The 15764-nt window shown below is 35.6% G+C and overlaps 1 protein-coding gene across 13 annotated transcripts in view; it reads right to left on the bottom strand.

Moving 5' to 3' along the window:
- Positions 1–15764, bottom strand: part of RBMS3 (RNA binding motif single stranded interacting protein 3) — a 1423334-nt gene that overhangs the window by 565116 nt on the left and 842454 nt on the right. The window lies entirely within an intron of this gene.

Below are 15764 nucleotides of genomic sequence, written 5' to 3' on the forward strand. Positions count from 1 at the left end.
GTAAACAGCATTCTCATCACTCCAGCCCAGACTGAATTCTAATCAAGGTCTTTTAAATGCCATTGAACAAATCTATATACTATGGATTGTTTCTTGTATGCCTCTGGCCAAATGCTATTCACTGGGTCATTTATTATTTTTAGAAAACCAAAACAATCCACACTAATAGTATAAATTACGGCACATCTAGAAGCAGGGTCCAGGCATCCTTGGTGATTTAATAATAGAACTGAAAGAAGCTTTTAATTATTCCTTCTCTGATGATTTATTAGTCTGAATCTAGGAGTCGCATGAGTGGAAGAGCCAGGTTTATATCACCATTAACCAACAGAAAGGGTCTGGTCTGAATATGCCTTAAAAGCCAAGAACTGAAATTCCAGGGCATGCATACTTGAGTCCAAAGAGAACTAAAATGCGGAAAATAAAACTCCCACAGATTATCAAAGCAATATATCTACCGGGAGACAGGAATCCTAAACAGGTTATCTAACATGAAAATGAATGTTTAACCTAAACAGCACTTTTCATAAAATATTCATGTAAATTTTAATTTAAGACATGAAATGCAGGATTATACCCCAAACAGGTTCATAGGCTTAATAAAGCCCAGCTGAAATCCACTAATGACGTCATAATCTACTTGCCCTCTTTTGAGAAAAGTCCATCAGGAAGGCAGTAGAGGAAACAGCAGACAACTTGGCTGCTCAAGTTCTTGACGTCTATAGATAAGTCAATTAAAAAGACTTCCCAGAACCACTTGTCATAAGGCCTGTCTGTCTGTCATCCCTGGCTGTATGAAAGGAAAACCACAAAGCCATTTCTCTGGGCTACTTGTTAGAGAGACATAATTTGAGGCTTCAAGAAAATGACATCCGAAAGAAGAGCAGGTGCCTGCATTGTATCTTCAGATTAATTAAGCCAGAGCCTTGGAGGTTTGGAATTGAAATTTCAGATAGAGCTGCTATTTTACGGAGAGAAGTCATCTCTATAAATCAGGGTTGCAATTGGAAAGTGTGATAGGAATGACTGTCTTTACAATCTCCGCTGTCACCATTTGGGGACCTTGTTACTGGACAGAAAGAAGAATTTGAGCTACATTCATTTCCAGGTCCAATAATCCATTCCACACTAATCCGTTCCCCATATTTCTCTCTCTTTCTTGCCACTTAGCTCTGATTCTGGGCCCTTTTCCACTGATCATTCCTGTATCATCTCCTTCCTTGATGCTACCTCAACCATCACCAAGACAAGCTGAAAGGAAATTTCAGCATTTCCCTTGATAAGATATCCCAACTTCATTTTCTTCATTGCTCCCTTCCCTCTCCTCCCCTCCCGACCTTCAACCTGTGTGTGTGTGAGTGTGTGTGTGTGTTAATTAAGAAGAGACGACATGGGTTAGGGACAGTGGCTTAAGAAGTTTCATCTGAACTACCACAAACATTTGTGAGATTGAAAAACTATCTAATACAAATCAAGGATTCAAGAAATTTAGAACAGTTCTTACAGTTTTTGCTCTGTATTTAAACTTGAAATCAAGCTATTATTTTTTAATAGCATTTCCTGAACACTACCTTTCAGTAATGATGTGAAAGATAGTTCAGACTGAAGCCTTTAGAATTCATTAAGTCATTCAACAAACATTTATCGAGCACCTACTGAGCACCTGGCAATGTACTAGGCTTTGAGGAAAAAGTGATGACAAACTTGACCCCAGACGAACACAGATCAAGCTGCCCTACTTTTAGCCTTGCACATTTCAGTAATAACAGTTCTATCCTTCTGGGTGATCAGGCCAAGTACCCATAATAGGGTTGGGTGGTCCACAGAGCTGAATCAGCTTCACTCCACACATCCGTACACAAACCTTGGTGGTCTTTTTTCACCAAATGATACAATGTTAGACTCCTTTCTGACTTCTAACGGCAAGCTAGTTCAGGCTGAAACTTCTCTATTTTAACAAAAAAGTTAATTAAATTGATGGCCACATAAGAATCCCAAATCTATATACAAAGAGACATTTTGCAATGCCGTGACTAATGTAAAGTTCGAAGAAGTAGTTCTAGTTTCCATGAATTCCATGCACAAAGTAGTCTCTATGTCTAAAAGAAAGATGCACCAGTGGTTCTCTTATTTTCATCACAGTTGATATCTTGATCATTGCTTTATGGAAGTTTAAAGATATCAACCTCAATATTTCCTTTCATTTATTGGCTTAGAACAGACGAAGAAAGCCTAATAAAATAAAGTGCACTATTGTCCTTCCTGATTACTAATAATCTAGTTGTAGACAAAGTGCATTATGGTCTTTTATTTTTCTAGTTTCACTAAAATATTTGATTAAGAATGGGGAAATATTGTTTGCCTCTTTAAGAAAAATTAGCCTTATGTTTTCCTCTAAGAGTAATGTATGTTCTTTATAGGAAAAAATGGAAAACATAGGAAGTCAGAAAGAAACAACAATTATATGTCTATCAAGCAAATACAACAATTTTTAAAAATGTACATCATTTAAGTTTTTCTATGCTTTGTTTATTGGTAAATTAAGTAACATTTATTATGTTTTCCTGATTTTAAAGAGAACATATGCCAATAACAGAAAATTTGAAATACAGAGAATTTTATAAAAGATAAATATCTGATTCCAGCAGTGGTGCTATTTTGGCACACAGCCTTTCTGCATCAACTTAAATGTTCTCTGTCTTGTCTCCCCTCTCTGTCTCTCTCTCTCTTTCCCTCTCTCTCACATATATACACACACACACGTTGTATATTGCTTTCTTAACATATCACAATTGTTTTTCAGATTAGTAAATGTTTTCCTTGAATGTAAGTTTTAGTAGAGATAAAACAGTTCATTATATAGGTTAAAATAATGTAATGCTTACCTATTATTAGAATGAGACAAAATTATTTTTCTATCATAATTATTGATTGGTGGGATGAATATCAATTTTTCTTTGAATTTACATTATAAGCTTATTCATAAAACAATGCCACATAAAATTTTTTAGGCACGTTGAAGATTCCCCATAAATATCATATATTCAACTCAGGAATACTTTTTACACAATTTGCACCACAGGATATATACAAATTTGTAGTCTTTTTGCTCTTTTAGTTTTTCCATGTGTTTCCAAATATCATTTCATTTTCTATATAATATGTCCCCCATTGTTAGACATCTGGGTTGCCAATTAACCTTTATAATTGTTTTGATTACTTGATCAAGAATCAAAATGCTTTTGTAGTAAAGACTGACTTTCATTTTCATTTTTAAAGTTGTAGATAAAAAAGCAATGATGAAGTCATCAAAAAGTGGCACAGCTCAGCTACGTAAAGGATAAAGGAATGCAGAGAGATGAGTCAAATTTTATTTGTGTTAAAGTAGTTGCTTTGCTCTGTGAGATGTTTAGGGCATTCTTATCCTCCAAAACACAAAATTCCCTCTAGTTCGTTTCAGAAATAGAAATTTGGAGGCATCTTTCATTAGAACCCTTATGTTTTTTAAATATTTCTCAAATAGATCAATACAGATCTATATGGTTGGGTAAGGTTTGCAAGGCACTGATATTAGAATTGTAAATGATTTTTTTTTTTTTTGAGGAAGATTAGCCCTGAGCTAACATCTGCTGCCAATCTTCCTCTTTTTGCTGAGGAAGACTGGCCCTGAGCTAACATCTGTGCCCATCTTCCTCCACTTTATATGTGGGACGCCTACCACAGCATCTTGCCCAGCGGGGCCATGTCTGCATCCGTGATCCGAACTGGCGAACCCTGGGCTGCCGAAGTAGAACATGCGAACTTAACCGCTGCACTACCTGGCCAGCCCCAAATGATTTTTTATATTAAAAGAAATAAGCCTGACTTCAGTTACATTTTTACAAAGAGTGATTTCTTTATCTGTCCCAAATTTAGATGCCTACTACAGTATGCAATAGTCTTAAAGCTGAAAGTTGGTTGAACTCTTATCTCAATCTTCTTTCCTAAAATTATAATCTGGCAAGGACCATCCACAGCTCACAAAGTTAAGGAGACAATGTTTAGGAAATGGAGAAAAGTCTGTGGAAATGATGGGTTTGAGAAGTTCAAAAATAAAATATAGGGAACCAGTACTTGGGAAAGTTTGCAAATTTTTTTGGTTGTTTTTTATTTTCACATTTCCCCTCGCCTCATTCAGGATCAGAGAAAATACAGTAGCTGGTCCATGTAATCAAAGGAAGAAGTAGGGGAGAAAGTTTTGACAGGAAGCCCATGGCAATAGATATGGCATCCTAAGGAGAAATAAAGGATGGCATAGAGAGAGAGGTAAAATAAAAAAAAAAAAGGATATCTTTTCTGAGTATGAGCTAGAAGGAAGGAACATACAAAGAAATTTAACACAAAAAAATACTATGCCTTTTTATTTCATGATTGTTGCATTTACATATCATAGTCTTTCTAGTTTTAGCCTAGAATTATTTTTGAAGATCCAGATGTTTATCACACTTATAAATATTGAGTTTTTTTCTCCTTTGATACAGAGAAGAATATCCTAACGATATTCAGAGTGATGGGAAAATGCTCTATTACGCTAAATTTCTAAACTGAATGACAATTTCTGAAAATTTTAAATGGAATACATACAATATATACCTTTCCTAAATCTTTTTGATATCCTTACTTTTAAAAAGCAAAGCTTAATGGTAAATTTACACGTTATTGCTTTCTGAAGCCTTCCTCACAAATACTGTTCCACTTATAGAAACTGTCATTTTGTGTGGCCAAGGCCTTTTCCAAAATCTCTCTGTCTGAAAATTGCAATTAAATGTGATAATTCCCATACATATAAACAGGTGCTATTTGATATCTTGATGTTACTATTAATAGAAGCTGGGGTCAGACTCTAACACAAAATATCAAAAAGTATTTCATATGATCTTCCATTTTAGCCCTTGTGAAATCTATTTTCATTAATTAGGTCTTATCTTTTCACTGAGCACTCAGAAATTGAGAATAAGGAGGGCTGTGGAGAGCTATTACAACCCAAACTCCACAAATTATTTTAGGCATCAGTGAATCCATGAACTCATTATGCTGGCAAAACTTTGGAGGAAGGAATAGGTCGACAATCCCAATACTTCAAGCTCCAGGAAAATGGAAAAAGCATAAAAGGAATAAGCACCTGAAGCTTAGAAAGCCAGCGTACATAGAGGTTTAATTTATTATTCTAATGACTTTCACAGCATGAGACTCTCACCAGGAGACACACGTCTGTGCATCTAATAAGGCTGCAGAGATTGGGCTATTCCTGAAGGACTCTCATGGCTGTTTCCAAAGCATCCTTTTATAGATGGGAAAATATAAAGTATGTGCAAAGGGCTCAAGCCTGATGCTATTTGCGCTGTTTTGCTGCTAGCTACCTCCACACATATTCCTCAGAAATGAAGCCAATTTTGGCCGGCAAGCTCCAGTTAAAAAATTGAGGTTGCTTTCACTAAATACTTATTCATATTTTGCTCTGGAAGCAAATCTTAGATAAGACCTACTGGAACATACTGCTTAGTAACAGTATGTAACGGGGGTCTGCAACAAGGAGGTCCCTCCAAGTTCGTCCTTCTCTGCTTCATCATCCTTCCCTGAATTCCCCTTCGTCTCCAGGTTACGGCCAATGTTTCTAAGCAATTCTAAATGTTTATGGACATATATCCATTAATCTATTTTTTAATATAATAACATGGTCATTCTATATGCATTGTTTTGCAGGGTTTTTTTTTTTTTTCCAGTCAATGATATATCTGAGAGTTTTCCATGCCACATATGTAGCTGTATCACATCTAACCAACCCCTCTCCACTTTGGGCATTTAGTGGTTTCCAACATGTCTACAACGGACATCTCTATACATATATCATTTTGTACACACACCCCTAACTCCTTGGAGCAGAAATGCTGAACTTGAGATACATAAATTTAAAATTTTGATAGATGTTTCTAAATGGTAATCTGAAAAAGCTTTTCTGATTTAAACTTAATAGTATATGAAAGCAACAATTTCTGCTTATCATTGTCCACATTATATTTTTTATCCATTTGATAGCGAAAAAAAGGATTTCCCATTGTTGTTTTAAATTGGAACTTAAATTAACTTTGTAGTAAAGCGTAAATAGTTTCCCTACATGGTTCAGCCTCAATCATTCTTTTTACATTTTGACGTTTCATAAAAAACCCTGGGTTAGAGAGCCTCTGTAGGTATTACATTATATAGTAATCAGGTCTTGCTAATTAATGTCTTTGTGATTGTCTGCAGTGATGATACTGGTCCACAAAGTAGGTAAACCCAAATAAGAAATAGTATAATTCTTTCCAGGTTTATTTCTGCCCAAATGTATTATAAATTAACATATTGTGCCCCACTCCTTCTGAATTAAGTAGTAAACAGCCTCAGGGATTATAATGAGGCACTCCTCAGATTTAGGCCAGAATACTAGGACAGGCCAGGTTGAACCAAAAGGGGCTAAGAGCATAAATCAGAATTGGATGCTGAAGTCATTATTAGATGTTTGGAACAGCCTTATATCTAGGCCAGGCCAGCTTTAAGGGCGGATGAGACAGAAGGAGAGTGTCTATGTGGTCCAAAACATAAAAGCAAAAGATCCACTTATTTATGCCTTTGCACATGGTAGGATCTCAAATATTGATAACAGAATGACTTCCCAAACAGGACTCTACTCAAAAGGCTAAAGAAATGCCATACAATGGAGTTGCCTCTTATCTGGGGGTAGAGTCTAAAGTCAGTATTAAAGCTCAAGGATAGTCAAAATTACACTTAAAAATACTTCAAGTCAGTTGTGTAGTACACTATACAGGGCTCAATAGAAAAAGTCAGTTGTAGGATTTTGGAAGTAACCATATAGGTTACAAATGTGACTGTACCTCCTATTTTTCCCCTTTTGAAACTGGCTGTTTGTCTGCAATCACTCATGTAAAAGAGCTTGTAAAGGCTGCACCCAATGTAAAACCAGCCCTTTTTATAAATTTCCAAACCAAATAAGACCCAACATTTCTTGAGTATATTATTTCATTTGGTCCTCCCAGCAGCTTGATCCAATAAGTGCTATGATTAACTCTCTATTTACAAGGGGAGAAAAATGGAGTCTCATCACTTTATGGGAGGTATTAGGTGTCTGAAAATATGCACTGACTCCCTGAAACACATACATAGCTTTCCCAGTAAATATCATTTACTCTGTAAACTTCAGACTGATCACATGAATATGTACAAATTACCAACTTTCAAGGAGACACAGTCCCTAAGAAAAACTGTCACACTTAATGACAGTGGCCACGCTATTTTCATATGCAGTCAGCAATAATGGTCAGGATAATCATGAATACTTATTTAATAGAATGAAAGTCACTAAGTCACTTTTGGGCTAGTCTCAACAAGTGGAAGGAGGTTGACCAAGCTCTCTGAAACTAAAAGATACTATTATTTCTTCAGAGGATTCGTTGGCCCAATAAATTGCCTTAAGAAAATATTCTCTTGAGGGATTAATATGATCTAATTGCTTGACAGCTGGATGCCACGGAATTTGCCACTAGGACAACAAAACATAGACTAAAAGTATTTTCCCATCACTATATTGAGAGGGTTGTGAAACCACAGCATACAGTAGTCATTCAAAAGAAAGAAACAGTGCAACAGAGGTGAGAGAAACTGTTAGTGTGAGACCTGTTTCTCAAGAATAATCTTAAAACACCCTTGAATGTCTCTGTTCAACATTACTTTACTTGTGCATTCAACTTGCACTGGTCATACTTCATCAGCATTTTTCTCTGGATGATGTACCTACCATGCAACCAACTAGTGGACCTTACAAAAACAAAAGTAATTGTGATCGTGGTTCTTCTCACTAACTTCTGTTCTTATGAGGTTCACATGAAGTTTTAGAATAGTCAAAATTAAGTTATCCTTAGAAATCTTATCAGTGCTTGCTGAAGGGTGGGAGAGGGGAGCATTGGCTGAAAGGGGAAATACAGGAAATTTCTAGAAGGACAGAACTATTCCATATCTGCATTGGGGTGGTAGTTATGGGTATCCACTTTTATCAAAAGTCATTAAACTGTACACTTAGGACTTGTACTTTTTTAATGTAAATTATTCTGCAATACAATGTCCACCAAGATTTCCTCTTTGGGAAAAAAAAAGGCGATACAATCTATCTAAAGCTTTCCCTTTGATTTTGGAAACAAAAGAGCACATTGTGGAGTCACTGATGTTTTAAAAGACTGAATCGCTGAAATGAGTAGTATGTTTTTTCTGGGATGTGACAAATATGCAACCATGTTTCCTAATTTTAAAAGTTTCCTAATTAAACAAGATGAACAGAGTTTCTATGCTTTTTTTTTTTTTCACTGTGCATATTTCCTATAAGAGTTACCTTGTTTAGCTAAAAGAGTGAGTAGTGTGTTAGGAAGCTCCAAGCTATTAAGAATGGCCATTTGTCATTAAAATTCTAAAGTGCATTGATGACAAATGTGAATTAAGCAGTAGGTCAGATGAGGTATACATTATAAAAATATCAGGCTGTTTTTCTGTATCGACTTCCCTTTGCCAAATTTCACCTTTTCAAATTTTTTTATGAAGGCTGTTTATTAGGGAGGCAAAAAAAAGGGGGTGTTATAGAGACCAAATTTTACTTTAATTCAATTTAAAAAGAAAAAGTTATGTATCCCCCATTACATGCCAGGCATTGTGATGACACTGGGAATAGAAAAGTAGGCAAGATCAGCACGGCTCCTTATTCAAAGAACATGCAGTGACCCATGTCATTAAATGAATAATTACTACACAGGTGACGAATGAGACAGTGCTGTTGTGGATGAGAGTTTGGGCTCTGGAACGTAACTGCCGGTTCAAATTCTGGTTTGCACTTACTAGTTATATAACCCTGGACAAGTTTCTTAAATGCCTTGTGCCTCAATTTTCCATCTGAAAATGAAATGGGTAAATAGCATCTATCTCATAATGTTTTCTAAGGATTAAGTAAGGTAATATATTTAAAGGTCTTTGAACACAGCCTGACAGAGAGTAAGTGATATATAAGACATGTGGGCACCAAGGGAAAGTGTAATAGGCCAACACTGGCATTGGCTAAATAAGCACCATCGGGGTAAGACTACTTCCTCTTGGTCAGTATCCACTCTGCCAAGTGTCCTGATATTGGCAATGAACGCATCATGATTGCAGAGCTGGACACTGTTCGATGTTAGCATCATCTATCTCCTCTCATGTTAACTCTACGGAAGTCCCTGAAAACGTGACTCACTATGTACGTCACGTATATACATAGAGAGAGAGAGATGGACAGAGAGAGAGAGAGAGAGAGAGGGACAGAGAGAGAGACAGACAGACAGAGATGGTATGACCATGAAAAGCAGGATATGGTCTGTTTGAGAGTTATATGTCATACCATAAATGAACAAAATTTTATTATGGCACAAATATTTGTGGGCATAAAATACTTGTGGAAATTAACAGACATAAGTAAACATATGTATACATCATTCACACACACCTACGTAGAATGAAAGACAGCAAGCAAATATTCAAATATGTGGCTCTTTCCTACTTCTATAGTTTGGATAACAATATTAAGAAAAGTAGAAAATGTCAATGATTAAACAATAAATTTTAAGAGCAATTTTAAGGAGTATTTCATAAGAAAACTTACCATTAAGTAAAAACTAGAAACAAAAACAAGCAAACAAAAAACAAATGAAAACCCCTCTCACTTATACTGGAGACTAGGATTGCAGGCAAAGCATCTGGATCTAATACTAATCGGTGTCAGGTGATGTGATTTCAAAAGTTGTAGAGTCCAGATGAAGGACTCATTTACTTCTAAAGGACTTTTAGTTCACACCTAAAATAACTGCATTTGCTTATCAGTGAGATTTTGCCCATAAGAAACCGCATATGGAGGCTGGCCCACATGCCCATATGGTGTAGTGGTTAAGTTTGCACACTTCATTTCGGTGGCCCAGGGTTTGTGGATCCAGATGTCAGGCGTGGACTACCCGCCGCTCATCAAGCCATGCTTTGGTGGTGTCCCACATGCAAAGTAGAGGAGAATTGGCCCAGATGTTAGCTCAGGGACAATCCTCCTCAAGCAAAAAAATAAAATAAAAAGAGGAAGATTGGCAACAGATGTTAGCTCAGGTCCAGTCTTCTGCACAAAACAAACAAACAAAATAAATAAAAGAAACTGCATATGTATTAAAATACAAGTGTTGATCTCCCTTTTCCTGGTTTATAATGTTATCTCATAGAAGTACACAGGCCCTTTGGTAGAAACTTCCAAGTAATAATTAACTATGTTGTTTTAAAACATTATTGGCTGTTTTTGGTTTCCTAAGTTGTGAATATTAGGATCCCATTAGCAAAATCATCAAGTGAAAAATACATAACTCTATTTGATTTGCTATAGAGATTCCATGATGAATAATTAAAACATTCCCACCAGGACTTTTGGTTTCAGATGGCAGAATGAGGCATGATTTTGAAATCTTCCTTCCCACAAACCTAATTATAGTAAGTAAAGGAAGAGCAAACATGCCCAGCTGCAGTCAAGCAAAGAAAAAAGCTGGTGGCCATTGAAGAAATAAATGCCTCTATGAATCTAGTCTCCTTAATTTATACAAAAAAGGCAGAGTTCAAGTCCAATACTGATACTAAAATCACCTCAATAATAGAAATATTTACTTTCTTTACACAAACACACACACATGCACACACAGTCAAATACCATCATCATTGTTAATAGGGAAACAAGAATCATTCACACCAAAATTGAGAATACAACAAGAATGTGCTATAATTTTACACTGCTCTGTAGGTATTAGATAATGCAATCAGAGGAGAGAAAGAAAAAGTTATAAAATAGAATAACAGGAGACACATTTATCATTAATATTAGGTTATGTGATTATGCCTCAAGGAAACCCAAGACTATCAACTTAAAAATGTATTAGGAACACTACGATAATTCTGTAAGAGAGTGATAGATAAAATTACCATTTAAATGTAGAAAATATAATAAAAAGATAAACCAATTTTCAATAGCAAGCAAAAATATAAAATACTAGGTTTAAATCTAAAAGAAATTCACATCAGTTAAGTGAAGAGAATTTTAAATTCTACTACATACCATAGCATATTTTGGTAAATGAACAGACATGCCATGAACCATAAAAGGAAGACATGATAGCACAAATAGGTCAAATTATTCAAAATCAATACATAAACACAATGTAGTCCCAACTAAAATACCCATAAAACAGTGTGTGTACATTTGTGAAAACAAACAAAATGTTTGTCTCAAAAAAAATGACACAAAGACTTGAAGAAAAATTTTGAAAATGAAGACTAAAGAGGGTAGACTACTATCAAAAGTATGTAACTAATTATAAAATTATAATTATTAAAATTGTTTTTTGGGGGAAAAGAAATGGATTTGTAGTGTATGGAATAAAATTAGAAGGGGCTGGCCGAGTGGTTAAGTTCATGTGCTCCACTTCAGCGGCCCAAAGTTTCGTTGGTTCGGATCCTGGGCGCAGACACGGCACTGCTCATCAGTCCATGCTGAGGCGGCATCCCACATAGCAAAACCAAAAGGACCCACAACTAAAACATACAACTATGTACTGGGGGGCTTTGGGGAGACGAAGAAGGAAGGAAAAAAAGGAAGACTGGCAACAGTTGTTAGCTCAGGTGCCAATCTTTAAAAAAATAAAGAAATTAGAAGAATTCAGAAATGTAGCTAAAATATATATGGAAATTAAATCCATGGTACAATAAATTTCAAATCACTGTGGAAAGAAGAATTATTCAATAATTAATGTTGGGACTATAGGTCCAATTGATTTAAATTATATATAACTTTTAAAATTACATATGTGTACAAATGTATGTGTATACATATCATATATACGGATGTGTGTGTGTCTATATGTATGTGTGTGTATTACACTAAAATATAAAAATGAAAGCAAAAAGTCTAGAAGGAAGCATGATTGAATTTATTCATAATCCTTTAGTGGGAGAACTGTTTTTTTAAGTAGGTTTAAAACCTAGAAGGCTCAAAAGAAAAAAAAGTTGGATTTTACTACAGAAATATTTTAAACTTCTGTATGGTAAAAATACCATCAAATCAAATTGCAGAAAACAAATTGGAGAGAATATATACAGTGCTATGTCAGAGACAGATGTTATTTCTTCAATTTACAAAGAACTCAAAAAGTCAGTAAAAAGAAACACAATCCAAAACAAAAATCTGTAATGCACAGTCAAATTTCTGGAAAAATATACAAATGATGGATAAATGTAATTTAACCTCCTTCATAATGAAAGAAATGTATAACAAAACAAGATTGTGTATTTCATAGTTCAGATTGGCAAAAATCTGGAAGTTCAGAAATATTAACTACTTTATCATACTCCAATAATAAGGAATACACTACTGATATTAAAAAGAATGAGGTAGAGCTGTAAGAAACGTAGACAGGAGAAGAACCCAGGAAAAGAAGGAAGAAATCAAGTGAGCAAGCTGGTGTATACAAGTCTATAATGATAATTTTATATACATATATGAAAATATGAATACATATACATTATATTCTTTAGAACAGGCTTGCTTATCTACTGTTAATAGTCAACTTGGAAAGAGAAAACAGCACAGAATGGAAGACATTCACTTTTCCTTTCGTATCTTTCCATCCTATTAAAATATTCTTAATACACACATATATTTTGGTTTTATTTTGTTTGCTTTTTTTTTTTTTGTCAAAAGGCATTATCTGAGTAGTGGATTATGGATCATTTTTTTGTTTCCTCTTTATATCCCTTGATATTAAACAGAAAACACACTACTTAATATTATGCTTTAATGTCTCCAAATAACCAATTACCATCCAAAACAAACTAAGCTACTCCACATTTGTGATGTTGATTAAAGTTCATCCTAGACAACCACCTTGTTCTACAGCAGAGCATAAGCTTTGTTCCAGTAGGGGAGAGTTTTAGTCTACCCATCTTCATGGCCCCTATACCATCTGCTTCAGGGCCTTGCGTATACAAGATGCTCAGTGAAATTTTGTCAAAAGAAGACATTTTAAGATTGAATTAAGTTTTCATTTATTTTATATGTGGTAAATTAACTGAAACTTACCTATATAATTTTCTGTCCCATGCATATGAATGTAGACCTAGAAACATCTGTAAATAAATTGGTAATCTCTAAATGAACCAATCCCAACTCAACTGACTGTTCAATTTATAAAAATAAAACAAATAATCAATAGTATTAACTAATAGGCACACCTATCTCTTAATTCTTAGCCACAATTTTCTAATGATAATTTTTAAAAATTCCCTTACTTTCAAAAATATTAAAAATGAACAGCTAGAATCATATGAATAAATTGGGATTCAATGGATAGATTCACAAAAAGCAAATGGAATAAGTTCCGAACGCTATTAGAATTTAAATCATTTGTAACAGTATGTTAAATCAGATTCTTTTAACTGCAGTACCAAGATAAAATAGATAGCAGATAGCTGAGTAAGTTGCAAGGCATGCCCTACAACAGCGTTTGCAAAATGTCAGAGTAGGATGACAGGAAGCTGGTTAGATGGCCTTAAGTTTACGTTGAAGGTTAAACGATGGTAAAGGCCAAAGAAACAGAGATGGAGGAAGAACTTGTGAAAGTGATCAGTTCAGAGAAAGTTGTTCTGTCCTATCCCTCAACTCAAGTTGAGCTTCAACTCAAGAAAGGAGCAAGGAGCTTCAGAACCCCTCAAGGGCTTAGTGCACTCCCTCTGAGTTAATAGGCCCAGTTGGACTGTGATTGGTCCTACTCAGGAAAAGCAGAGGACAAAGTGAGCAGCTGATAGGCTGCTTTGGGCACGAGGTGAAAGAGTGTGGGTGTATTGGGATTGGCCTGCACATCCGGACTTTGTTAGAGTCAATGATGAGGGAGCCCAAGAGAAGTGTCTTCCCTGGACAAGATGTGGGTTAAAAGGAAGGAGAGAGCGCGCCAAGCTGAAGCTTTTGCGTCCCCTGTCCAGGAGAACTAGAGGGAGGTTAATGAGACTTCTACAGAGAGAATTTACAGACCGGACCTCCAGAGGTCTAACGAGGGAGCAAACAGCTGGAGAAAATGTGTCATCAATGTCACAGTTGTTCTTTCAAACATTCACAGTAGAGGTCTCTGAAGATCCTAAGAAAGTTCCCAAGAAAGAAAGAGATGTGATAGGAGAATGCAAAGCCATCTCAAGACAGAGATCAAGTAAGAACCTCCCTGCCTTCCTTGCCTCTCCTCTTCCCTTTCCCCCTCCCTTCCTCTCACCTGGACACTAGCAGGGTCAGAAATGAGAGTCAGCAGACTGAGGGAGGAGGTAAACTGCTGGAGGAGAAAGACAGAAAGAAGTACCACGCTTTCCTCCCTACGTTGAAGAGTCCTTTCTGCCACAGACTGAAGCTGGAGGAAGGGACACAATTTAATGTTAATCTACATTTTTATTAAAGATTGATTATTGGATGGGAACTGCACATTCTAATTTCTGAATCAAGCCTCAATTTGCTACTTAAAGTCGGTCCTGAATCCCTGTGATCTCACTTAATTAGGAGGAAATTGGAGCTCAGAGAGTTTAAGATTTTTGGTTTTTGCCAATTGCTACTCAACTTATTAACAAAAAGCTGGGACTATAGACAACATTTCCATTATTGTATTGTACCCTTTTTTAAAAATAAAGAGTGATTTGATTTGACTTTTTTTTTTAAATAAATGGAGTCAAGAGTGAAAAGTTCCCATGGCCTTAGGTCTACCACAAATATGCGGCGCTATAATAAAGCCCGTTGATGAACTGCATAAATTAACTTTCATTTTCTGGAGACAGTAAATGCAGTGTTTTGTCTGACTATATGCACCATGAACAATGTAGCATTTTATAGCATTCCTGTTATGCATAACCCCACTTGCATATTATTAATATTTCCTGACTAGATTAAAAGTTTTGGAAATGATTTTGCCTGAAATGTTGTAGTTCAATATCCCCTTTGGGGAATTATTTTCAGCCTTAATTAGCTTAATTGACAAGGCAACCAAGAGACTTGAAATGAGAGGAAAACAAGAATACTGAGGGAAAAAAATAAGGTTTCCAACTTTATTTATACAGAGACCTTGAAACTCGGTGTACTATAAGGATGCACAAATCTGGAATGCCTCTTTCTTATTGTTTACTTCATCACTATTTTATGAATATAGTGAATCTTACCCAGGGCAGTTATGTTCTTTCCTGAAATGTTTTGAATAGGTTATAATTATGATTACCAACCTAAACTTTTTAAAGTCTAGTATCATCTTAAATGCTTCTGCGCTTTATGCTGCTAGAAATTTTTAGCATAAGAGTTTGCATTCTCTCCTTAAGGGTGGCTGTCATAATGGGTTTTGTTTGGAGAAATAAAATAAAAATTTAATTCTGTCTCCACCCTCTACTCCTCCCAAAGTAAACCATTTGAATTGTAATTCCATCCAAGCTCCATTTGGACCTTGGTTCACGAATTCCAGAGGTAAAATCTTTGTCACAGCCTTGGGAACTGTGTAGAATCCACATAATTTACTATTTCCCGTGATTCATCAAAATGCCATTCTTCCCAAGAGGCCATTTTTTCCCGAATCATGAACACACACACACAAGCACACACACACACACACCATAGATAA

This window comes from Equus asinus, chromosome 21 (assembly GCF_041296235.1).
Source record: "Equus asinus isolate D_3611 breed Donkey chromosome 21, EquAss-T2T_v2, whole genome shotgun sequence".
NCBI lineage: Eukaryota > Metazoa > Chordata > Mammalia > Perissodactyla > Equidae > Equus > Equus asinus.